Below are 26,796 nucleotides of genomic sequence, written 5' to 3'. Positions count from 1 at the left end.
AATTGATCTTTCATGACAAGATTCAGCAAAGCAGCATTAATTTCACAAGATTCAGCGTCGGTAAGAGGAGCAATCGGAGTGCTAAGAAAATCATTGTTGTTGGTATTGGCAAAGTCACACAATTTAGTATTATCTTTAGCCATCGTGACAAGCAAGCAATCCAACAGACAAGCAAACAAGAAGCAGACAAAAAGAGGCGAACGGAAAGAGAGGGCAAATAAAACGGCAAGGGTGAAGTGGGGGAGAGGAAAACAAGAGGCAAATGGCAAATAATGTAATGCGAGGGATAAGAGTTTGTGAAGGGTACTTGGTATGTCTTGACTTGTGCGTAGACTCCCCGGCAACGGTGCCAGAAATCCTTCTTGCTACCTCTTGAGCATGCGTTGGTTTTCCCTTGAAGAGGAAAGGGTGATGCAGCAAAGTAGCGTAAGTATTTCCCTCAGTTTTTGAGAACCAAGGTATCAATCCAGTAGGAGGCCACACGCAAGTCCCTCGTACCTACACAAACAAATAAGAACCTTGCAACCAACGCGATAAAGGGGTTGTCAATCCCTTCACGGCCACTTGCAAAAGTGAGATCTGATAGAGATGATAAGATAATATTTTTGGTATTTTTATGATAACGATTGAAAGTAAAGATTGCAAAATAAACGGCAACAGAAATAGCTAGTTGACGGGAGATTAATATGACGGAAAATAGACCCGGGGGCCATAGGTTTCACTAGTGGCTTCTCTCAAGATAGCATAAGTATTACGGTGGGTAAACAAATTATTGTCGAGCAATTGATAGAAAAGTGCATAATTATGAGAATATCTAGGCATGATCATGTATATAGGCATCACGTCCGCGACAAGTAGACCGACTCCTACCCGCATCTACTACTATTACTCCACACATCGACCGCTATCCAGCATGCATCTAGAGTATTAAGTTCATAAGAACAGAGTAATGCATTAAGCAGGATGACATGATGTAGAGGGATAAACTCAAGCAATATGATATAAACCCCATCTTTTTATCCTCGATGGCAACAATACAATACGTGTTGTTTCCCCTGCTGTCACTGGGATCGAGCACCGCATGATTGAACCCAAAGCTAAGCACTTCTCCCATTGCAAGAAAGATCAATCTAGTAGGCCAAACCAAACTGATAATTCAAAGAGACTTGCAAAGATAACCAATCATACATAAAAGAATTCATAGAAGATTCAAATATTGTTCATAGATAATGTTGATCATAAACCCACAATTCATCGGATCTCGACAAACACACCGCAAAAAGAGTTACATCGAATAGATCTCCAAGAAGATCGAGGAGAACTTTGTATTGAGATCCAAAGAGAGAGAAGAAGCCATCTAGCTAATAACTATGGACCCGAAGGTCTGAGGTAAACTACTCACACATCATCGGAGAGGCTATGGTGTTGATGTAGAATCCCTCCGTGATCGATTCCCCCTCCGGCGGAGCGCCGGAAAAGGCCCCAAGATGGGATCTCACGGGTACAGAAGGTTGCGGCGGTGGAAATAAGGTTTCGTGGTGCTCCCCGATGGTTTCGGTGTACATGGGTATATATAGAAGGAAGAAGTATGTCGGTGGAGCTACGAGGGGCCCACGAGGGTGGGGGCGCGCCCAGGGGGGCAGGCACGCCTCCCTGGCTCGTGGCCTCCTCGTTGATTTCTTGACGTCCACTCCAAGTCCTCTGGATCACGTTTGTTCCAAAAATCTTGCTCCCGAAGGTTTCATTCCGTTTAGACTCCGTTTGATATTCCTTTTCTGCGAAACACTGAAATAGGCAAAAAAAACAACAATTTGCACTAGGCCTTGGGTTAATAGGTTAGTCCCAAAAATAATATAAAAGTGTATAATAAAGCCCATTAAACATCCAAAACATAATATATAATGGCATGGAGCAATCAAAAATTATAGATACGTTGGAGACGTATCAAGTACCCAAGCACCGGTCCACCCACATATCAAATTATCAAAGTAACGAACGCGAATCACATCAGCGTGAGGAAAACTAGCTTGACGATAATTCCCATGTGTCCTCGGGAGCGTTTTCCTTTATATAAGAGTTTGTCCAGGATTTTCCTTTGCTATAAAAAGGATTGGGCCACCTTGCTGCACCTTGTTTACTCTTGTTACTTGTTACCCGTTAGGAATTACCTTATCACAAAACTATCTGTTACCGATAATTTTAGTGCTTGCAGAGAATACCTTGCTGAAAACCACTTGTCATTTCCTTCTGCTCCTCGTTGTCTTCGACAATCTTACTTATCGAAAGGACTAGGATAGATCACCTATATTTGTGGGTCATCAAGACTCTTTTCTGGCACCGTTGCCGGGGAGTGAAGCGCCTCTGGTAAGTGGAATTTATTAAGGAAATTTTTTTATAGTGTGCTAAAATTTACTGTCACTTGTTACTATGGAAAGCAATCCTTTGAGGGGCTTGTTCGGGGTATCTTCACCCCGACCAGTAGAGCAAAGAGTTGCTCCTCAACCTACTGAATCTACTAAAAATGTTTACTTTGAAATTCCTTTGGGTATGATAGAGAAACTGCTAGCTAATCCTTTTACAGGAGATGGAACATTGCATCCCGATTTGCACCTAATATATGTGGATGAAGTTTGTGGATTATTTAAGCTTGCAGGTATGCCCGAGGATGTTATCAAGAAGAAGGTCTTCCCTTTATCTTTGAAGGGAAAGGCATTGACATGGTTTAGGCTATGCGATGATATTGGGTCATGGAACTACAACAGATTGAAATTGGAATTTCATCAGAAGTTTTATCCTATGCATCTGGTTCATCGTGATTGTAATTATATATATAATTTTTGGCCTCGCGAAGGAGAAAGCATTGCTCAAGCTTGGGGGAGGCTTAAGTCAATGTTATATTCATGCCCCAATCATGAGCTCTTAAGAGAAATTATTATTCAAAAAATTTATGCTCGGCTTTCTCTCAATAATCGCTCCATGCTCGATACTTCTTGTACTGGTTCTTTTATGATGAAGACTATTGAATTCAGATGGGATTTATTGGAAAGAATTAAATGCAACTCTGAAGATTGGGATCTCGACGAAGGTAAGGAGTCAGGTATAACACCTAAGTTTGATTGTGTTAAATCTTTTATGGATACCGATGTTTTTCGTGAATTTAGCACAAAATATGGACTTGACTCTGAGATAGTAGCTTCTTTCTATGAATCATTTGCTACTCATGTTGATCTCCCTAAGGAGAAGTGGTTTAAATATCATCCTCCCATTGAAGTAAAAGTAGTTGAACCTATTAAAGTTGAAGAAAAGACTATCACTTATAGTGTAGATCCTATTGTTCCTACCGCTTATATTGAGAAACCACCTTTCCCTGTTAGAATAAAGGATCATGCTAAAGCTTCAACTGTGGTTCGTAAGAGTAATACTAGAACACCTACACCCCATGAGAAAATTAAAGTTGAACCTAGTATTGCTATGGTTAAAGATCTCTTGGCCGATAATATTGATGGGCATGATATTTACTTCTGTGATGAAGCTGCTAGAATTGCTAGACCCGATACTAAGGGTAAACATAGACTTGTTGTTGGCATGCCCATTGTTTCTATTAAAATAGGAGATCATTGTTATCATGGCTTATGTGATATGGGTGCTAGTGCAAGTGCAATACATCATTCCTTATACAAAGAAATTCTACATGATATTGCACCTGCTGAGATAGAAGAAATTGATGTTACAATTAAGCTTGCCAATAGAGATACTATTTCATCAGTTGGGATTGTTAGAGATGTTGAAGTCTTGTGTGGGAAAGTTAAATATCCTACTGATTTTCTTGTTCTTGGTTCCCCACAAGATGACTTTTGTCCCATTATATTTGGCAGACCCTTCTTGAATACTGTTAATGCTAAGATAGATTGCAAAAAGTATGTTGTTACTATTGGTTTAGGGGATATGTCTCATGAATTTAATTTTGCTAAATTTCATAGACAACCCCATGATAAAGAATTGCCTAGTAAAGATGAAATTATTGGTCTTGCTTCTATTGTCATGCCTCCTAATGATCCTTCAGAACAATATTTGCTAGACCATGAAAATGATATGTTCATAAATGAAAGAAGGGAAATAGATGAAGTATTCTTTAAACAGGGACCTATTTTGAAACACAACTTGCCTGTTGAGATTCTAGGGGATATTCCTACACCCAAGGGTGATCCCGTGTTTGAGCTTAAACCACTACCTGATACTCTTAAATATGCTTATCTTGATGAAAAGAAGATATATCCTGTTATTATTAGTGCTAACCTTTCAGAGCAGGAAGAAGAGAAATTATTGAAAACTCTGAAGAAGCACCGTGCTGGTATTGGATATACTCTTGATGATCTTAAGGGCATTAGTCCCACTCTATGCCAGCACAAAATAAAATTGGAGAAAGACGCTAAACTGGTTGCTGATCACCAACGACGGTTAAATCCTAAGATGAAAGAAGTGGTAAGGAAAGAAATACTAAAGCTTCTGGAGGCAGGTATAATTTATCCCGTTGCTGATAGTCAGTGGGTAAGTCCTGTCCATTGTGTCCCTAAGAAGGGAGGTATTACTGTTGTTCCTAATGATAAATATGAATTGATCCCACAAAGAATTGTCACAACGTATAGAATGGTAATTGATTTCTGTAAACTAAATAAAGCTACTAAAAAATATCATTACCCTTTACCTTTTATTGATAAAATGCTAGAAAGATTATCCAAACATACACATTTTTGCTTTCTAGACGGTTATTCTGGTTTCTCTCAAATACCTGTGTCAAAAGAGGATCAAGGAAAGACCACTTTTACTTGCCCTTTCGGTACCTTTGCTTATAGACGTATGCCTTTTGGTTTATGCAATGCACCTACTACCTTTCAAAGATGTATGACTGCTATATTCTCTAACTTTTGTGAAAAGATTGTTGAGGTTTTCATGGATGATTTCTCCGTGTATGGAACTTCTTTTGATGATTGCTTAAGCAACCTTAATCGAGTTTTGCAGAGATGTGAAGAAACTAATCTTGTCTTGAATTGGGAGAAGTGCCACTTTATGGTTAATGAAGGTATTGTCTTGGGGCATAAAATTTCTGAAAGAGGTATTGAACTTGATAAAGCTAAAGTTGATGCTATTCAAAAGATGCCGTGTCCTAAGGATATTAAAGGTATAAGAAGTTTCCTTGGTCATTCCGGTTTTTATAGGAGGTTCATTAAAGACTTCTCAAAAATTTCTAGGCCTCTGACTAATCTCTTACAAAAAGATGTTCCTTTTGTCTTTGATGATGATTGTGTAGAAGCATTTGAAATACTTAAGAAAGCCTTGATTTCTGCACCTATTGTTCAGCCACCTGATTGGAATTTACCCTTTGAAATTATGTGTGATGCTAGTTATTATGCTGTAGGTGCTGTTCTAGGACAAAGAGTTGATAAGAAATTAAATGTTATCCAATATGCTAGTAAAACTCTAGACAGTGCCCAGAGAAATTATGCTACTACTGAAAAAGAATTTTTAGCAGTTGTATTTGCTTGTGATAAGTTTAGACCTTAAATTGTTGATTTTAAAGTAACTGTTCACACTGATCATGCTGCTATTAAATATCTTATGGAAAGGAAAGATGCTAAACCTAGACTTATTAGATGGGTTCTCTTGCTACAAGAATTCGATTTGCATATTATTGATAGAAAGGGAGCTGAGAACCCCGTTGTAGACAACTTATCTAGGTTAGAGAATGTTCTTGATGACCCACTACCTATAGATGATAGCTTTCCTGATGAAAAATTAGCTGTAATAAATGCTTCTCGTACTGCTCCATGGTATGCTGATTATGCTAATTACATTGTTGCTAAATTTATACCACCTAGTTTCACATACCAGCAAAAGAAAAAGTTTTTCTATGATTTAAGACATTACTTCTGGGATGACCCACACCTTTATAAAGAAGGAGTAGATGGTGTTATTATACGTTGTGTACATGAGCATGAACAGGAACAAATCCTACGCAAGTGTCACTTCGAGGCTTATGGAGGACACCACGCGGGAGATAGAACTGCACATAAGGTATTGCAATCCCGTTTTTATTGGCCTACTCTCTTCAAAGATGCCCATAAGTTTGTCTTGTCTTGTGATGAATGTCAAAGAATTGGTAATATTAGTAGATGTCAAGAAATGCATATGAACTATTCACTTGTTATTGAACCATTTGATGTTTGGGGCTTTGATTACATGGGACCGTTTCCTTCCTCTAATGGGTATACACATATTTTAGTTGCTGTTGATTACGTTACTAAGTGGGTAGAAGCTATTCCAACTAGTAGTGCTGATCATAACACCTCTATTAAGATGCTTAAAGAAGTTATTTTTCTGAGGTTTGGAGTCCCTAGATACTTAATGACTGATGGTGGTTCACATTTTATTCATGGTGCTTTTCGTAAAATGCTTGCTAAGTACGACGTTAATCATAGAATTGCATCTCCATATCTCCCACAGTCTAGTGGTCAAGTAGAATTGAGTAATAGAGAGATTAAGTTAATTTTGCAAAAGACTGTTAATAGATCTAGAAAGAATTGGTCCGAGAAACTTGATGATGCATTATGGGCCTATAGAACTGCATATAAAAATCCTATGGGTATGTCTCCGTATAAAATGGTTTATGGAAAAGCATGTCATTTACCTCTCAAACTAGAACATAAGGCATATTGGGCCATTAAAGAGCTCAATTATGATTTCAAACTTGCTGGTGAGAAGAGACTATTTGACATTAGCTCACTTGATGAGTGGAGAACTCAGGCCTATGAGAATGCCAAACTGTTCAAAGAAAAAGTTAAAAGATGGCATGACAAAAGGATACAAAAGCGTGAGTTTAACGTAGGTCATTATGTTTTGCTATACAACTCTCGTTTAAGATTTTTTGCAAGAAAACTCCTCTCTAAATGGGAAGGCCCTTACGTTATCGAGCAGGTCTATCGTTCGGTGCCATAAAAATCAACAACTTCGAAGGCACAAATCCGAAGGTGGTGAACGGTCAAAGAATCAAACATTATATCCCAGGTAATCCCATAAATGTTGTAACTAATGTCATTGAAACCGTAACCCCGGAGGAATACATAAGGGACACTTTCCGGAACGTTTCTGACTCCGAAAAGGGATAGGTATGTGGTACGGTAAGTAAACTGACTCCAAAACAGCTCTAATAGTAATTTTTCTCCGTTTTGGAATATTTAAGAAAATAGGAAAATAAGAAGTAATCCGAAAGGGACACGAGGCAGCCACGAGGGTGGAGGGCGCGCCCTACCCCCTGGATGCGCTCCCTGCCTCGTGGGCACCTCGTGTGCTCTCCGGACTCCGTTTTCTTGCACGATACTTCTTTTGGTCGGTAAAAATTCATTATATAATCCCCCGAAGGTTTTGACCACCGTACCATGCAAATATCCTCTGTTTTTGTTTCGAGTTGTTTCTATAGCAGATTTAGAGCAAGATGTCATCTCAAGACTCCGACGGAGAGAGCTATGTCTCACATCTCATTGCTGACCCAAAGACCTATGGGGACCTATCTCCTTGTGGTCGAACTACGGATGATGAGGAAGATGCTCATTTGATGAGGATCAATGATTCAAGTTCGGAGGAGGAGGATGTCCCTCTACCTCAACCTGGGGATATGTATGTGAAGTTCAAGAAGTCTAGTCTCCCTAAGAGGGCTAAACTGTCTAACAACCGATCTATTCCTTCTCGTTTTCGGCAGAAAAGCAAAGGAGATTTATGTGACAAGATCTTGAAGCTGGAATCGGAGGTCGATGATTTAAAGGAGGAAATTGCTCTTCTCAATTACAATATGAAAAAGCTGAAGGCACAATTGTCATCGTCATCACCATCTTCTTCACCTCCGAAGAAGGAGACATAAATACATGGGTATGGGCACTCCCCTTGGCAACTGCCAAGCTTGGGGGAGGTGCCCCGGTATCGTATCACATCACACTCCTATCTTTACAATTTTTCTTAGTTCGATCCTTTTGGTAATATCTTGGTCTAGTAGAATAAAGTTTTAGTGTGATCTAGTTTTGAGTTTTGCTTTATGATCCTTCTATGTAATCGAGTCCATGAGCTATAAAATAAAGTTTTGAGTCAAGGGCTTGATTATCTTGCTATGATCTTGAGGGAATAATATAAAAGAAAGAATAAAAAGAAATAGACAGATCATATTGATCTTATGGAGAGTAATGACTTCACATATAAAAGAGTATGACGAATAAAAGTTGTTGAGAGTTGACAAACATAGTTTTGGTCATCGTTGCAATTAATAGGAAGTAATAAAGAAAGAGAGGTTCTCACATATAAATATACTATCTTGGACATCTTTTATGGTTGTGAGCACTCATTAAAATATGATATGCTAAAAATTTGATGCTGGACAAGGAAGACAACGTAATGGGTTATGTTTTCTTATATCCGAAATAAAGTATATTGCCATGGATCATCCAACACGTTGAGCTTGCCTTTCCCCCTCATGCTAGCCAAACTCTTTGCACCAAATAGAGATACTACTTGTGCTTCCAAATATCCTTAAACCCAGTTTTGCCATGAGAGTCTACCATACCTACCTATGGATTGAGTAAGATCCTTCAAGTAAGTTGTCATTGTTGCATGCAATAAAAATTGCTCTCTACATATGTATGATTTATTAGTGTGGAGAAAATAAGCTTTATACGATCTTGTGATGTGGAAGAAATAAAAGCAATGGACTGCATAATTAAGGTCCATATCACAAGTGGCAATATAAAGTGACGTTCTTTCACATTAAGATCTCGTGCATCCAACCACAAAAACACATGATAACCTCTGCTTCCCTCTGCGAAGGGCCTATCTTTTATTTTTGCCTTATGTCTTATGCAAGAGTCGCGGTGATCTTCACCTTTCCTTTTTACACTTTATCCTTTGGCAAGCACATTGTGTTGGAAAGATCCTGATATATATATCCAATTGGATGTAAGTTATCATAAACTATTATTGTTGACATTACCCTTGAGGTAAAAGGTTGGCAGGCAACGCTATAAGCCCTATCTTTCTCTGTGTTCGGTTAAAACTCTATACCCATAAGTATTGCGTGAGTGTTAGCAATTGTGAAAGACTAAATGATAGTTGAGTATGTGGACTTGCTGAAAAACTCTTATATTGACTCTTTCCGATGTTATGATAAATTGAAATTGCTTCAATGACCGAGATCATAGTTTGTTAGTTTTCAATAAAGTTTCTGATTCATACTTGACATTGTGAATAGTATTACTTTAGCATAAGAAATCATATGACAATATATATATATCTGTGTGTGTGTGTGTGTGTGTTGCTGTTATAAGAATGATCATGATGCCCTCATGTCCGTATTTTATTTTATCGACACCTCTATCTCTAAACATGTGGACATTTTTTCGTTATCAGTTTTCGCTTGAGGACAACTGAGGTCTAAGTTCGGGGGAGTTGATACGTCCATTTCGCATCGTGCTTTTATATCGATATTTATTGCATTATGGGATGTTATTACACATTATGTCACAATATACTTGTGCATATTCTCTCTTATTTTACAAGGTTTACATGAAGCGGGAGAATACCGGCAGCTAGAATTCTCTGGAAAAGGAGCAAATATTAGAGACATATTCTGCCCAACTCCAAAAGTCCTGAAACTCCATGAAAGTCAGTTTTGGAATATATAAAAAATACTGAGCGAAGAAAGCACCAGAGGGGGCCACCCACCATCCACGAGGGTGGGGGGCGTGCCCTACCCCCTGGGCGCGCGCCCTGCCTCGTGGGCCCCCTGGCAGGCCTCCAGTGCCCATATTTTGCTATATGAAGTCTTTCGCCCTGGAAATAATCAGAAGGAAGCTTTCGGGACGAAGCGCCGCCGTCTCGAGGCGGAACCTTGGCGAAACCAACCTAGGGCTCCGGCGGAGCTGTTCTGCCGGGGAAACATCCTTCCGGGAGGGGGAAATCATCACCATCGTCATCACCATCGATCCTCTCATCGGGAGGGGGTCAATCTCCATCAACATCTTCACCAACACCATCTCCTCTCAAATCCTAGTTTATCTCTTGTATCCGATTTTTGTCTGAAAACCTCAGATTGGTACCTGTGGGTTGCTAGTAGTGTTGATTACTCCTTGTAGTTGATGCTAGTTGGTTTATTCGGTGGAAGATCATATGTTCAGATCCTTTATGCATATTAATACCCCTCTGATTATGAACATGAATATGATTTGTGAGTAGTTACATTTGTTCCTGAGGACATGGGAGAAGTCTTGCTATAAGTAGTCATATGAATTTGGTATTCGTTCGATATTTTGATGAGATGTATGTTGTCTTTCCTCTAGTGGTGTTATGTGAATGTCGACTACATGACACTTCACCATTATTTGGGTCTAGGGGAAGGCATTGGGAAGTAATAAGTAGATGATGGTGTTTGACACGAAAAAAAGGGAAGACTCGCTCATACAAAAAGATAGAGGTTTCGTATAAGCGTCTCCTTTGACCCGGGGTACAAAGTGTTGCGGGCGTGCCAGTGTACTAAGTACACAAATACAAGAAGAAGAAAGAAAAAGAAAGTGGGGCCTGCTGGCGCGGCCGAAGGATCGAGTGATCATGGTCTCCTGGTTCCCGGGGGCCTCGGAAAGCCCCCGGTTAATTACTCCCGCGGGTAGTACCGCGGGTAGTACCGCGGGACACCTACGATTAATCTGCGCAGTCGCCGTCTTCGGTCTTCGCTTCGCGTTCCTCATGCATGGTGGTGGTGTGTGTGTGTGGCGGTGGCAGAGTCCGTCTACGGAGTGGTACACACGCCGTCCAAAACTTGGCCTTTGCTTCAGCCGCGCCCGCCTACGCCGTCTTGCCTCGTCGGCCTTGAGCGGCGTTGATGTGGTTGTCGAAGTAGCATGCATGGTTGGGCTTGGCCTGGACGCCGTCGATGACATTGTAGATTCGCCCGGGAGTGCGAGGGGTATGCCCCGCGGGAGTAGATGTCGAAAGGAGAAAAAGGGACGGATGGACATGCAACACATGATGTGCACACATCCGTCGATGACCGCATACACCGCCGCCAATTCCGGAGGAAGTCGCCACCCCGTGCCGCTCGGCACGTGTGACACGTGTTCGTGCCGACAAAGAGGAAGGCCGCTAGACACGCCTAAGCGTGTCCCGGCCGCAGCCGGATGATGTCTCCGCCGCCATAGTTATGACGAGTCATCGTGACTCGTCGAGTGTCGCGCCGCCTCCAAGGTTACGACGAGCCGTCGACTCGTCGAGCGCCGCGCCGCGCCACGCCAGGGCGTCGAACGGCCTACGTCGTTGAGTCCCGGCAAGCCCATGGCGCCTCCATGGATCGGCGAGACAAAGGCAAGGGAGACCCCGCGATGCGGCGGAGCCTCGCCCAGGCGCCGCCGATGGTGTAGGTAGAAGAGGTGGCGCACTAGATGGCGCCCAGTCGGATGACGAATGTCGCCGACTCCCGGCAAGCCCATGGCGCCACCATGGACTCGGCGAGACGGGGACGAATAAGGCCTCACGATGTGGCGGAGCCTTGTCTGGGCACCGCCGATGGTGTAGTAGAAGGGGGCGGCACACAAGATGGGCAACGCCGGCGCATCGTCGCCGGTGATGAGTCCAGCGTGAGGGGGTCGCCGGGGGCTGCACACGAATGGCAACCCCGGCGCGTCGTCGCCGGTGATGAGTCCGGCGTGAAGGGGTCGCCGGGGGCTGCACATGAATGGCAACCCCGGCACGTCGTCGCCAGTGGTGAGTCTGGCGTGAAGGGGTCGCCGGGGGCTGCACATGAATGGCAACCCGGCGCGTCGTCGCTGGTGGTGAGTCCGGTGTGAAGAGGTCGCCGGTGATGAGTCTGGCATGAAGGGGTCGCCGGGGGCTGCACATGAAAGGCAACCCCGGCGTCGTCGTCTTCAAAGCAGGCCGGCGTGTGGGGATCACCGGTGTTGAGTGCGCCAGGAGTACGCGAGAACGATAACCCCACACCCCATCTTCAGGAGCATCAAGGGCCATCTCCAGCGGGCGGCCTTGTCCCCAGCCGTGCCGCCGCAGCTCCGGGCGCCATCGCGAGAGATGCAGATAGAGGCAAGAGATGGGATAGGAAGGAAAGATTAGTTCCGGTCCTCACCTTGAGAGAAAATGATCGGCATGATGGCGAACTCCGTTAGCGGCTCCGGTGAGCCTCGTCCGCCTGCGCGAGGCCGCGTGCGTCAGCGAGAGAAGTACATGACGGTGCGACGGCTCGGCCGTTCGGCGGCCCCGATCTTCACGCGCAAGGGAATCCGTCCAAACCATCTATCTCTTTTTCTGGTGCTTATCTTCTCGGTGTTCTTGGCGCTTACGTCTGCACGCGAGAGAAAATAATCCTCGTACATGCCTTGGCGTATGGCTGGCTGTGGGCTCTGCTGGGAAGGGCACCGCGTAATCGAGTACGCACGCTTTCCTGCCGGCCGGTACGCGGGTATTCGCCTATAGGCATACGTACAAATACCTGTACATGCATGGAAACGACTTCCACCAAGTGCACGTTGGCCATGCATTGGCTCCCAACGGACCAATCCAGCCCACGTACTAAAGATGATGACGAGTGCTTAGGCCAAACTCGAATTGCCCATGCAATGCAAGTATATATGTATGGGTACGCTTAAATTGGTTGGCTAGTTAATTACCAGTCTAATAAATTAAACCGGTCATTAGCCCATAAAAGCATCTTTCAGTCACTTTCAGTCAGGATGTTCAATGTACGTACACTGTGCACGTGTATGATACATATGCAATAGCCATGGGATCTCCTTGCTCCGCACAAATTCATAGGCTCCTCCTCAAGTTATGAGGAAAGGGAGAAAAAGATTTTGGTACAAATTAGCATCACACAACTTTTTTTTATTTCATACATAATGTAATACAAAATCTTGTCGAACAAATGGCCCCCACCGAGTCGTGTTAGAATGCGAAGCGAATCGAACACGACTTGGTGAAAGAATTTCTTGTCAACCAACTGGCGCATTTATTTTATTTTTGCAGCCTTGAGGTGTAATTTTTAGACCACTTGTGAGTCACAGGTGGTTATGAGAGGAAAACTTCTCTGGCTGTTAGCGAGTAAATTCGCCCAAGCGAGAAGGTAGAGAGAAAAAATAGAGGTACCATATTGGATCATGATGCTGCCGTGGTGCCTGGCAATCAAGTAACCTCGAGTCCTCTTCAGCTTGCGGCGGAACGCCATGCTGCACGCTGAAGGTGTTATCAGTCAAGTCGCGACCGTTTAGATGCATGGTGCCAGCCGACAAGACCGAAGGGTTTCATAGCTTCGGGTTAACCACACTGGCCAAAGCCGAAGCCAAGAGTGGTTAAGGTACCTTGATGGGTCGTATTGCTGCCACGACGCTTTTCAACAAAGCTTCCTTACATCATCCTCAGTTCGCGGCGAAATACCATGCCGCATGCTGAAGGTTTTATCAGACAAGTCGGGACCGTTTAGCTGCACGGTGCCAGCCGACAAGACTGAAGGGTTTCACAGCTTCACGCTGGCCGCACTGGCGCGCTACACTGTTCCCACATTCAAGGTCAGTGTGGCCATGCGGACGGGACATCGGGACCTCATCGATGTCTTGCCCTATCGCTGAGTGTGATTGGTCGGTGACAAGACCGACCTGGTGTAGCAATGACAGCGTTGTGCACGCCCGCTGTTGTCGCCGAAGATGTTTGAGGGCATAGTGTTGCCCCCGGTAGTGTTGTTGTAGAGTTGCCGTAATACCGACGACTGAGGGGCGTGCCACCTTCAGTGTCAGCAGCCTGGCTCGAGGCCTGGTGTTGCCGTTGTAGACGATGCCTATGGCTTGCGGTGTTGAAGACGACGTCGTGCGGGGACGGCCCCGTCGACGCCAATGATCGAGGCCCTAGCGTCGCCCCCGGTGTTGTCATTGTTGTGGAAGCGACGTAGTGCTAACACTGAGGGGCGATGCCGCCCTCGCTGTTAGTAACGTTGGTTGAAGTAGCGTGGTTGCCAACATCTTGGCGACATGGCTTGGCGCAATGTGGGGAGGCCGTTAGGCAATGGGGACCTCAACCCCCGGCCCTCCCGCCATGGGCGTTGTAGAGGTTGTCGGTGAAGCGGACGTTTGAAGGGCGGTGATGCCCCTCGGTGCTCGTGGTGATGTCGAGCCAAAGGTGCATCGCTAGCACACATACATGTGGGCATCGTCTCTCATCCGCATAAAAACTTAGTCGCTCCTACAAAAAGTTAGAGGAACCAAGCGACTGGAAAGACCAAATGAAAACCAACTCACGCAGAGAAAGCGAGAAAAAAAGTTTTTTTGTTTAAAATGTTGGCTTTTCCGCTTGACACTAGCTATGAGTGTGACGTCAGAAAAGGCTGCCGAAGGACTTAGTCATCGGGAATCGTCGAAAAGCCATGACGATCGCAACTCAATAACTTATTGCCTTCTGTATTTGTTTGTGTGTGTGAATGTGTGTGTATCGCGATGACGTGATTGGAGTGCTTCCGAGAGGCAGCAGGGAATCATACCCTAGCCCATCATGGCAAGGAGTAACCCCACAGCTCCACCATTCTCCCTTCCGGGCCTCAAGAACCCAGAAACTTGGGTAAGGTGTATTTAGGGTATGTGGTTTTCGGACAACGGCTGAAAAACATATGTTCATGCCTTTGTTGAGGGGTGGTGGATGACTACCTCCCGCCTTCTTTTCAGTGGTTCCCTTACTGCTTGCACGTCGGGACTTGCTTCTGGAATCTTGAGGTTTGCTTCATGGACGGCCTTGGTGGCCGTGAACTTTCGAGGATCGTCCCCCCTTGGAGGGAATGGCTTCATGGGCAGCCTTGGTGGCCGCGAACTTTCGAGGATCGCCTCCCCTTGGAGAGAATAGCTTCATGGGCGGCCTTGGTGGCCGCGAACTTCTAGGGATCGTCTCCCCTTGGAAGGATTGCTTCATTGACGGCCTTGGTGGCCGTGGGCTTCAGAAGATTGCTTCATCTTTCGAGGTGCGTTTGCGCGCGCTTGGAGGTTTGCTTGATGTTTCTTCGGGGACCACCTTGAGAACTTGGAAGGCAGTCATCCACCTATGTGGACTAAAACCCTCAGGCATTTTATCTGGAGCTTTGCTGGCACGCCCCAGGGTTGTCAAGCGGCTACGCACCTAACCCAACTTGTGTTGGATTGGGCAGCCCTTTCCTGATCTTTTGCCTAGAGTCTTCCTTGGAGCGTGTGGAGTCTCTAGGAACCTGAGACACGTCCAGGAGCATGGGGGTGTGGGGCTTCATTGTTTAGAAGCAACCCAAGTAGTCTTCTCCGCTGCCTCTGGGAGCATATGGTGTGTGTGTGTGTGTGTCGTGTTTTGGGGGTATGAGGGCCGCTCCACTAGACAAGTCCCAAGGCAGCCAAATCGTCCGTCACAGCTGAGTGTGGTTCGGGAAAAGCCGCTTTTTGTAAGATTTTGCAATCTATAAGAAGGGGAAACAAAAGAAACACGAACAAATGCGCTTCATGCAATTGTAAGTGCAATGCGGACTTTGATAAGCCACCGAAAACTCCCCTTCTTGCAAGGCAAAAGAAGAAGAAAACAAGCCAAAGAAAAAAAGCGAGAGAAAAGGAAGCCTTTTTATGCAAAGTACTTTTTTAATAACCTACCGTTGATCGGTGGCATTGGCCCGGCTTCTTGCGGGTCAACCACTCGGGCACCTCCGAGGACACGCGTCATGGCGCGCTGGTAGGTGGCGCCAGCGTTCATCAACCCGAAAGGCATCATGGTGTGGTAGAAGTTGCATTTCAAGGTTCTGAACGCGGTGTCGATGTCGTCCAGTTTTGGCTCGATGTAGTTGGCGACAACACTGCTACTCTCAATGTCCGACGATTGAGAGGTGACAGGTTCCTGGATTTCTCCAGTCTCCTTCGCCGGCGCCTGCCCCCAGCGGTGGGGCTGGAATGGCACCAAAGTGGGGAGTATCGTCCCCTGTCGAGGGAATGACTCATCCCCCTCTAACCTGGGGACGGACCTTGATAGAGGGCGGTGTTGGCTTGGATCAGCCAACCGTCGAGTTGGCGGCGGTACTTCCGTCGAAGGTGCTCTCCGAGGAGCTTGCGGAGGCAAGCCCCACACATGCGGATGGTGACGAATCTTGCTCAAAGGCTGCTCCTTGCGAGTGACAAGGGCAACCTCCTGAGGAATGAGAGGTGTTGTCGTGGTGAAGAGGACAAGGTCGGATAGCCGATGCTCCACCTGAGCGATCGGAACCCGTGATGGCTCGCCTGCTTGGCCTTGTCCTGATGAGGTCCATGACTCCACGCTCACCATGTTCACGGAGTGGTAATCTGGATTGACGGCTTCCGGGTCTAGGGTGACCCTTTTCTCATTGACGGCTCGTTGGAGCCATTCCTTGAAGGCGATGCAATCCTCAATCGCGTGGCCTACGTACCTGTGGTATGGGAAATACAAAGGATTGTCATCCATGTTTACCTGGTCAGGTCTTTGAGGTTCGGGCAGATTCAGAGCCCGATGCTCCATCAGTTGGTCGAACATGTCTTTCACCAACTCGCGGCGAAAGATGTATGACTTCTTGAGAAGATCATGCATGGATGCACGTCGCCTCCCCCCAGCTTGCTCGGTCCGTACACCCAAGGTGGGCACGGTACTTTGTGGTGCTGAGGTAAGCATCCTGGTGGCGTTCGCCTCGGCCGCCACATTTGTCTTGCCCCAATTGTTAGGGAGCTTAGACGTTGAGGCAAAGCGCTTGGCAGGGTCAAAGGCGCTCGCATTCTTGTAGAGCTCCATGATCTGTGGAGACTTGTCGAACTCCAGCTTGGTGGCTGCAACAGCTGAGCTGAGAGCGCTAAAGTTTCCTGGCTCACTCCGAGACACCTCTAGCGACCAGTGCTGCTGCATGCCATGGACACACATCTCAATGGCATCCTCGAGATGCATCTCCCTAGCAAGACGCACGTAGCTGTTGCGGGAGCGGATGATGTAGTCATCGATGGACTCCTCTCGCCGCTGCCGAACTTGTGCTAGTTCGACAACGGAGAAATCCTTCTTCATGGCGACGAAGTGTCTCTTGAAGCTTCCTTCATGCTCGCCCAGCTGGTGATGGATTCCACCGGTAAGCGGATATACCAGTGGAAGGCAGGGCCAGTCAATGACCCTGAGAATTGTCGAAGAAGAAGTGAAGAGCTATTAGCGGTGTCGCCGCAAGCCGCCTCAAAATACGCTAGATGCTCCCGTGCATCACTAGTCCCGTCAAACTGACGGAACTTCGGCGGATGCCAACCAGCAAGGAACGACACTAGGTCGTGCCATGCTTCATAGGGCTTCTCGAGCTCGCTTTCCGAGGTGTAGGGCGCTTGCTCGATGGACATCTGCTTGAGCTTGTTGGTCACCATGTCTTCGACAATGTCGTGGTAGTTCTTTAGCATGCTTGGGTCTGACGCCCCATCGGCCACACCGGTGGGCGTGACCAATGGTCGCCCCCGCACGCCTTGGTCTTGTTGTTGACGCCCACCATTAGGTGGCGCACTTGCTAGCTCCATGGCTTGAAGCTCCTCCTCTTGCGGGTCCACCACTCGCCTTGGTCCACGAGGTTATTGTTCTTCATGAGCTCGATAAACCGATCAACTTTCGCGGTTAGTTGATCGATTGTACGGCCCTGCTCGCGCACCTGATCAGCAAGGTTCGCTTCGAGCGGCGCTCCATTTCCTGCAAGACGGGATGGGTTAGCGTTGGAGGCTCTCAATGCCTCTGTCTTTGCTGCTTTCGCCGCCTCCAGGTCGGCGTCACCATTAGTGGCCACATGTACGGGCACCGTGTGGATATTTTCAAAGCCGCCTTCATAGTCTGATAGAACAGACTGAGTGAGCTCATGGTAGGGTGGCGCGCTCGAGTGCATTTACAATGAAGGCGAGGAGGATGTGTCGGAGGAGCTCTACTCGCCATGGCGGTCTTTCGGCGGTTCGCCGTCGTCGTCATGCCCACGCGTCACACTTTTGTGTGCCATGGACTTTAGTCGCGTGTTGGCCCCGGGCCGACTCGCGACCTGGTGTAGCTCCTCCGGGTCTTCGGGAAGGCGCGCCATGATGTCAGTGTAGTGGCGTGGGGATATGTCCGGGTGGTGTGTGACATCACCACCGGACGTCGATCCTCCCCCCGTCGTGATGGGAAGACATGGGGCAGTTGAACTTGCCCCTTCCTCACAGGTGGATGAGTCCGATTTGGGCTTCCTCTCGACGCCTTAAAACCATGATCGAACATGGCCCAGGCGTGGAAGTAATGTCACACGGAAATTGGCCCTTGGATTCGGCACAATCTCCTCGTCGGATGGGTAGGAGAAGTCATGGGTGATATGCGGCGGTTGCCACGCGCCATCTTCTTCAAGCCTAGCACGCACTGCTAGAGTACCGCACGAGGCCATGTTCTTCTCATCGCCCTTCTTGGCTCCCGCCCCCTGCGGCGAGGTAGGCCTAGCCCCTTGGTCCCCTAGGTCGGGGGCACTGAGGGTGGGCACCTGAACGATCGTTGTGTCGGGATCGAGAGGAGCATTAGACTACAACTCAAGAGACCCTACCTGGAGGGTTGAGGATTCCTTGAGCGCAGCACTAGTCTGCAACTCAGAGGCATCCTCGACTCCCTCCATAGGAGAGGCTGATTCGAGGGTGTCCCCTTGTTGTTGGGGCGTAGGAGTTGGAGAATCATTCGCCTGGCTCTCCCGCTTGAGGATGGTTAGGGGGCAAAGCGGTGGAACCGCCCCGCCTCCTTGCTCCGTGGCACTAGGTTGTGCCCTCCGTGGCTTCGGGGTTAAGCGGTTGAGAAGGTAATTATACCTCTCATGCCGCTCCAAGTAGGGGGAGATGTGAAACGAGATTTGATTGTTCTCCTGAACAACCTCGCCATCAGCCCGAACACAGACTTGAGTGTGTCGAAGCACAAGCTCCTCGCGCTCGCAATATGATAATCCCCAAGTGCAGGGAATCATCGTAGCAATTTCCAAAGGTGGAAGTGATAAGTATGGAGTGTCGAACCCACAAGGAGCTAAAGGTAAGATCAATATTCTCTCAAGCCCTATCTGCCACTCATACGACTCTACGTGCACCGAACGTTTACTTCCAACTAGAAACGAGAAATAAAACTACGTTGTGGGTATGAAGAGGATAACTTTGTGTGATAACGGAGAGCTAAAATATAAAAGTAGGTGCTGTTATCATAAAGTTAAAATATATTACTAAATATTATAAATAGCGAGTGTGGAATAATGGTGGATCGGTGTGCGGAATTGTCCTAGGCAATTGTTAACAAGAGCGATAGTCGTCATTGCAATTTCATATGAGGGAGAGGCATAAGCTAACATACTTTCTCTACTTGGATCATATGCACTTATGATTGGAACTCTAGCAAGCATCCGCAACTACTAAAGATCATTAAGGTAAAACCCAACCATAGCATTAAAGCATCAAGTCCTCTTTATTCCCATACGCAACAATCCCTCTTACTCGGGTTTGTGTTTCAGTCACTCACCAACCCACTATAAGCGAATCATGAACGTATTGCAACACCCTACGGCGGGAATCCCTCACGCTTGCGCGACACGGAGGGCACCATAGGACAGCACCAAAATAAAACATACAACTCGTACCAATCTATATCATCAATCAACCCAAGGACAAAAGATATCTACTCAAAACATCATAGGATGGCAACACATTGGATCATAATATGTAGCATAAAGCACCATGTTCAAGTAGGGATTACAGCGGGGTGCGGGAGAGTGGACCGCGTAAAAGAGATGAGGATGGTGATGATTATGGTGATGTTGATAAAGACGATCACCATGGCGATGATTCCCCTCCCGATGGCACTCCGGCGCCACCGGAAGAGAGGAGGAGAGGTTCTCCCCCTTGTGCTTCCTCCTCCATGGCCTCCACCCTCTGGTCCTTGGCCTTCATGGTGATGATGGCCCCTCCGGGATACTCCTCCATGGCCACCGGTGATGATGGCCCCCTCCAGCAGGGTGCCGGGGAGGGCCTAGATTGACTTCTCGTGGCTACAGAGGCTTGCGGCGGCGGAACTTCCGATCTAGGTTTCTTTCTGGAAGTTTGGGTATATATAGAAGAGTTTTGCGTTGATTTCACGTCAGGGGGGGTCTCCGGGCTGTCCACGAGGCAGGGGGCGCGCCCTAGGGGGGTGGGCGCGCCCCCCACCCTCGTGGGCAGTGTTGGGGAACGTAGTAATTTCAAAAAAAATCCTACGCATACACAGGATCATGGTAATGCATAGCAACGAGAGGGGAGAGTGTTGTCCACGTACCCTCGTAGACCAAAAGCGGAAGCGTTAGCACAATGCGGTTGATGTAGTCGTACGTCTTCACTATCCGACCGATCAAGTACCGAACGCACGGCACCTCCGAGTTCAGCACACGTTCAGCTCGATGACGTCCCTCGAACTCTGATCCAGCCGAGCTTTGAGGGAGAGTTCCGTCAGCACGACGGCGTGGTGACGATGATGATGTTCTACCGACGCAGGGCTTCGCCTAAGCACCGCTACGATATTATCGAGGTGGATTATGGTGGAGGGGGGCACCGCACACGGCTAAGAGATCAAGAGATCAATTGTTGTGTCTATGGGGTGCCCCCTGCCCCCGTATATAATGGAGCAAGGGAGAGGCCGGCCCTAGAGGGGGCGCGCCAAGTGTGGGGAGTCCTACTAGGACTCCCAAGTCCTAGTAGGATTCCCCTTTCCTTTCCGGAGTAGGAGAGAAGGAAAGAGGAGGAGAGGGAGAAGGAAAAGGGGGTTGCACCCCTTGTCCAATTCGGACCAGAGGGGGGTGGCGCCTCCTTCCTTTTGGCCTCTCTCCTCTATTCCCGTATGGCCCAATAAGGCCCAATACTTCTCCCGGTGAATTCCCGTAACTCCCCGGTACTCCAAAAATACCCAAATCACTCGGAACCTTTCCGATTTCCGAATATAGTCGTCCAATATATCGATCTTTACGTCTCGACCATTTCGAGACTCCTCGTCAAGTCCCCGATCTTATCCGGGACTCCGAACTACCTTCGGTACATCAAATCACATAACTCGTAATACAAATCGTCATCGAACTTTAAGCGTGCGGACCCTACGGGTTCGAGAACTATGTAGACATGACCGAGACACGTCTCCGGTCAATAACCAATAGCGAAACCTGGATGCTCATATTGGCTCCTACATACTCTACGAAGATCTTTATCGGTCAAACCGCATAACAACATACGTTGTTCCCTTTGTCATCGGTATGTTACTTGCCCGAGATTCGATCGTCGGTATCTCAATACCTAGTTCAATCTCGTTACCGGCAAGTCAATCACATCATTCTCCTAATGATGTGATCCCATTAATCAAATGACAACTCATGTCTATGGCTAGGAAATATAACCATCTTTGATCAACGAGCTAGTCAAGTAGAGGCATACTAGTGACACTTTGTTTGTCTATGTATTCACACATGTATCATGTTTCCGGTTAATACAATTCTAGCATGAATAATAAACATTTATCATGATATAAGGAAATAAATAATAACTTTATTATTGCCTCTAGGGCATATTTCCTTCAGTCTCCCACTTGCACTAGAGTCAATAATCTAGTTCACATCGCTATGTGATTTAACATCAATGGTTCACATCTTTATGTGGTTAACACCCATAGTTCACATCGACATGTGACCAACACCCAAAGGGTTTACTAGAGTCAGTAATCTAGTTCACATCGCTATGTGATTAACACCCAAAGAGTACTAAGGTGTGATCATGTTTTGCTTGTGAGGTAATTTTAGTCAACGGGTCTGTCACATTCAGATCCGTAAGTATTTTGCAAATTTCTATGTTTACAATGCTCTGCACGAAGCTACTTTAGCAAATTGCTCCCACTTTTCAATATGTATCTGGATTGTGACTTAGAGTCATCCAGATCAGTGTCAAAGCTTGCATCGACGTAACTCTTTACGACGAACTCCTTATCACCTCCATAACCGAGAAATATATCCTTATTCCGCTAAGGATAATTTTGACCGTTGTCCAGTGATCTACTCCTAGATCACTATTGTACTCCCTTGCCAAACTTATGGTGAGGTACACAATAGGTCTGGTACTCAGCATAGCATACTTGATAGAACCTATGACTGAGGCATAGGGAATGACTCTTCATTCTCTTTCTATTTTTCTGCCGTGGTCGGGTTTTGAGTCTTTACTCAACTTCACACCTTGTAACATAGGCAAGAACTCTTTCTTTGATTGTTCCATTTTGAACTATTTCAAAATCCTGTCAAGGTATGTACTCATTGAAAAAAAACTTATCAAGCGTCTTGATCTATCTCTATAGATCTTGATGCTCAACATGTAAGCAGCTTCACCGAGGTCTTTCTTTGAAAAACTCCTTTCAAACACTCCTTTATGCTTTGCAGAATAATTCTACATTATTTCCGATCAACAATATGTCATTCACATATACTTATCAGAAATGCTATAGTGCTCCCACTCACTTTCTTGTAAATACAGGCTTCACCGCAAGTCTGTATAAAACTATATGCTTTGATCAATTTATCAAAGCGTATATTCCAACTCCGAGATGCTTGCACCAGTCCATAGATGCATCGCTGGAGCTTGCATATTTTGTTAGCACTTTTAGGATTGACAAAACCTTCTGGTAGCATCATATATAACTCTTCTTTAATAAATCCATTAAAGAATGCAGTTTTGTTTATCCATTTGCCAGATTTCATAAAATGCGGCAATTGCTAACATGATTCGGACAGACTTAAGCATAGATACGAGTGAGAAACTCTCATCGTAGTCAACACCTTGAACTTGTCGAAAACCTTTTGCGACAATTCTAGCTTTGTAGATAGTAACACTACTATCAGCGTCCATCTTCCTCTTGAAGATCCATTTAATCTCAATGGCTCGCCGATCATTGGGCAAGTCAATCAAAGTCCATACTTTGTTCTCATACATGGATCCCATCTCAGATTTCATGGCCTTAAGCCATTTTGCGGAATCTGGGCTCATCATCGCTTCCTCATAGTTCGTAGGTTCGTCATGGTCAAGTAACATGACCTCCAGAACAAGATTACCGTACCACTCTGGTGTGGATCTTGCTTTGGTTGACCTACGAGGTTCGGTAGTAACTTGATCTGAAGTTTCATGATCATCATCATTAGCTTCCTCATTAATTGGTGTAGGTGTCACAGGAACCGGTTTATGTGAGGAACTACTTTCCAATAAGGGAGCAGGTACAGTTACCTCATCAAGTTCTACTTTCCTCCCACTCACTTCTTTCGAGAGAAACTCCTTCTCTAGAAAGGATCCATTTTCAGCAACGAATATCTTGCCTTCGGATCTGTGATAGAAGGTGTACCCAACATTTTCTTTTGGGTATCCTATGAAGACGCATTTCTCCGTTTTGGGTTTGAGCTTATCAGGTTGAAACTTTTTCACATAAGCATTGCAACCTCAAACTTTAAGAAACGACAGCTTAGGTTTCTTGCCAAACCATAGTTCATACGGTGTCGTCTCAACGGATTTAGATGGTGCCCTATTTAACGTGAATGTAGCTGTCTCTAATGCATAACGCTAAAACGATAGTGGTAGATCGGTAAGAGACATCATAGATCGCACCATATCTAATAAAGTACGGTTACAACGTTCGGACACACCATTACACTGTGGTGTTCCAGGTGGTGTGAGTAGTGAAACTATTTCACATTGTTTTAACTGAAGGCCAAACTCGTAACTCAAATATTTTACCTCTGCGATCATATCGTAGAAACTTTTATTTTTGTTACGATGATTCTCCACTTCACTCTGAAATTCTTTGAACTTTTCAAATGTTTCAGACTTGTGTTTCATCAAGTAGATATACCCATATCTGTTCAAATCATCTGTGAATGTCAGAAAATAATGATACCCGCCGCAAGCCTTAATATTCATCGGACCACATACATCAGTATGTATGATTTCCAACAAATCTGTTGATTGCTCCATTGTTCCGGAGAACAGCGTTTTAGTCATCTTTCCCAAGAGGCATGGTTCGCAAGCATCAACTGATTCATAATCAAGTGATTCCAAAATCCCATCAGCATGGAGTTTCTTCATGCGCTTTACACCAATATGACCTAAACGGCAGTGCCACAAATAAGTTGCACTATCATTATTAACTTTGCATCTTTTGGCTTCATTATTATGAATATGTGTATCACGACTATCGAGATCCAACAAACCATTTTATTGGGTGTATAACCATAGAAGGTTTTATTCATGTAAACTGAACAACAATTATTCTCTAATTTAAATGAATAACCGTATTGCAACAAACATGATCAAATCATATTCATGCTCAACGCAAACACCAAATAACACTTAGTTAGTTTCAACACTAATCCCGAAAGTATAGGGAGTGTGCGATGATGATCATATCAATCTTGGAACTACTTCTAACACACATCGTCACCTTGCCTTTTACTAGTTTCTGTTTATTCTGCAACTCCCGTTTCGAGTTACTACTCTTAGCAACTGAACCAGTATCAAATGCTGAGGGGTTGCTATAAACACTAGTAAAGTACACATCAATAACATATATATATCCAATATACCTTTGTTCACTTTGCCATCCTTCTTATCCACCAAATACTTGGGGTAGTTCCGCTTCCAATGACCAGTCCCTTTGTAGTAGAAGCACTTAGTCTCAGGCTTAGGACCAGACTTGGGCTTCTTCACTTGAGCAGCAACTTGCTTGCCGTTCTTCTTGAAGTTCCCCTTCTTCCCTTTGCCCTTTTGTTGAAACTAGTGGTCTCGTCAACCATCAACACTCGATATTTTTTTATTTCTACCTTCGTCGATTTCAGCATCACGAAGAGCTTGGGAATTGTTTCTGTTATCCCTTGCATATTATAGTTCATCACGAAGTTCTACTAACTTGGTGATGGTGACTAGAGAATTTTGTCAATCACTATCTTATCTAGAAGATTAACTCCCACTTTATTCAAGTGATTGTAGTACCCGGACAATCTGAGCACATGCTCACTGCTTGAGCTATTCTCCTCCATCTTTTAGCTGTAGAACTTGTTGGAGACTTCATATCTCTCAACTCGGGTATTTGCTTGAAATATTAACTTCAACTCCTGGAACATCTCATATGGTCCATGACGTTCAAAACGTCTTTGAAGTCCTGATTCTAAGCCGTTAAGTATGGTGCACTAAACTATCAAGTAGTCATCATATTGAGCTAGCCAAACGTTCATAACGTCTGCATCTGCTCCTGCAATAGGTCTGTCACCTAGCGGTGCATCAAGGACATAATTTTTCTGTGCAGCAATGAGGATAAACCTCAGATCACGGACCCAGTCCGCATCATTGCTACTATCATCTTTCAACTTAGTTTTCTCTAGGAACATATATAAAACATAGGGAAGCAACAACGCGAGCTATTGATCTACAACATAGATATGCTAATACTACCAGGACTAAGTTCATGATAAATTAAAGTTTAATTAATCATATTACTTAAGAACTCCCACTTAGATAGACATCCCTCTAATCTTCTAAGTGATCACGTGATCCATATCAACTAAACCATGTCCGATCATCACGTGAGATGGAGTAGTTTCAATGGTGAACATCACTATGTTGATCATATCTACTATATGATTCACGCTCGACCTTTCGGTCTCAGTGTTCCGAGGCCATCTCTGTTATATGCTAGGCTCGTCAAGTTTAACCTGAGTATTCCGCGTGTGCAACTGTTTTGCACCCGTTGTATTTGAACGTAGAGCCTATCACACCCGATCATCACGTGGTGTATCAGCACGAGGAACTTTCGCAACGGTGCATACTCAAGGAGAACACTTGTACCTTGATAATTTAGTGAGAGATCATCTTATAATGCTATCGTCAATCAAAGCAAGATAAGATGTATAAAAGATAAACATCACATGCAATCATAATATGTGACATGATATGGCCATCATCATCTTGTGCCTTTGATTTCCATCTCCAAAGCATCGTCATGATCTCCATCATCACCGGCATGACACCATGATCTCCATCGTCTTGATCTATATCAATGTGTCGTTACATGGTCGTTTCGCCAACTATTGCTCTTGCAACTATTGCTATTGCATAGCGATAAAGTAAAGCAATTATTTGGCGCTTGCATCTTATGCAATAAAGAGACAACCATAAGGCTTCTGCCAGTTGCCGATAACTTCAACAAAACATGATCATCTCATACAACAACTTATATCTCATCACGTCTTGACCATATCACATCAAAACATGCCCTGCAAAAACAAGTTAGACGTCCTCTACTTTGTTGTTGCATGTTTTACGTGGCTGCTACGGGCTGAGCAAGAACCGTTCTTACCTACGCATCAAAACCACAACGATAGTTCGTCAAGTTAGTGTTGTTTTAACCTTCTCAAGGACCGGGCGTAGCCACACTCGGTTCAACTAAAGTTGGAGAAACTGACACCCGCCAGCCACCTGTGTGCAAAGCACGTCGGTAGAACCAGCCTCGCGTAAGCGTACGCATAATGTCGGTCCGGGCCGCTTCATCCAACAATACCGCCGAACCAAAGTATGACATGCTGGTAAGCAGTATGACTTATATTGCCCACAACTCACTTGTGTTGTACTCGTGCATATGACATCTACGCATAAAACCTGGCTCGGATGCCATTGTTGGGGAACGTAGTAATTTCAAAAAAAATCCTACGCATACACAGGATCATGG

Source organism: Aegilops tauschii, chromosome 7 (genome assembly GCF_002575655.3).
Source record: "Aegilops tauschii subsp. strangulata cultivar AL8/78 chromosome 7, Aet v6.0, whole genome shotgun sequence".
NCBI lineage: Eukaryota > Viridiplantae > Streptophyta > Magnoliopsida > Poales > Poaceae > Aegilops > Aegilops tauschii.
The sequence above is the reverse complement of the archived record's forward strand: the minus strand, read 5'-3'. Positions refer to the sequence as shown.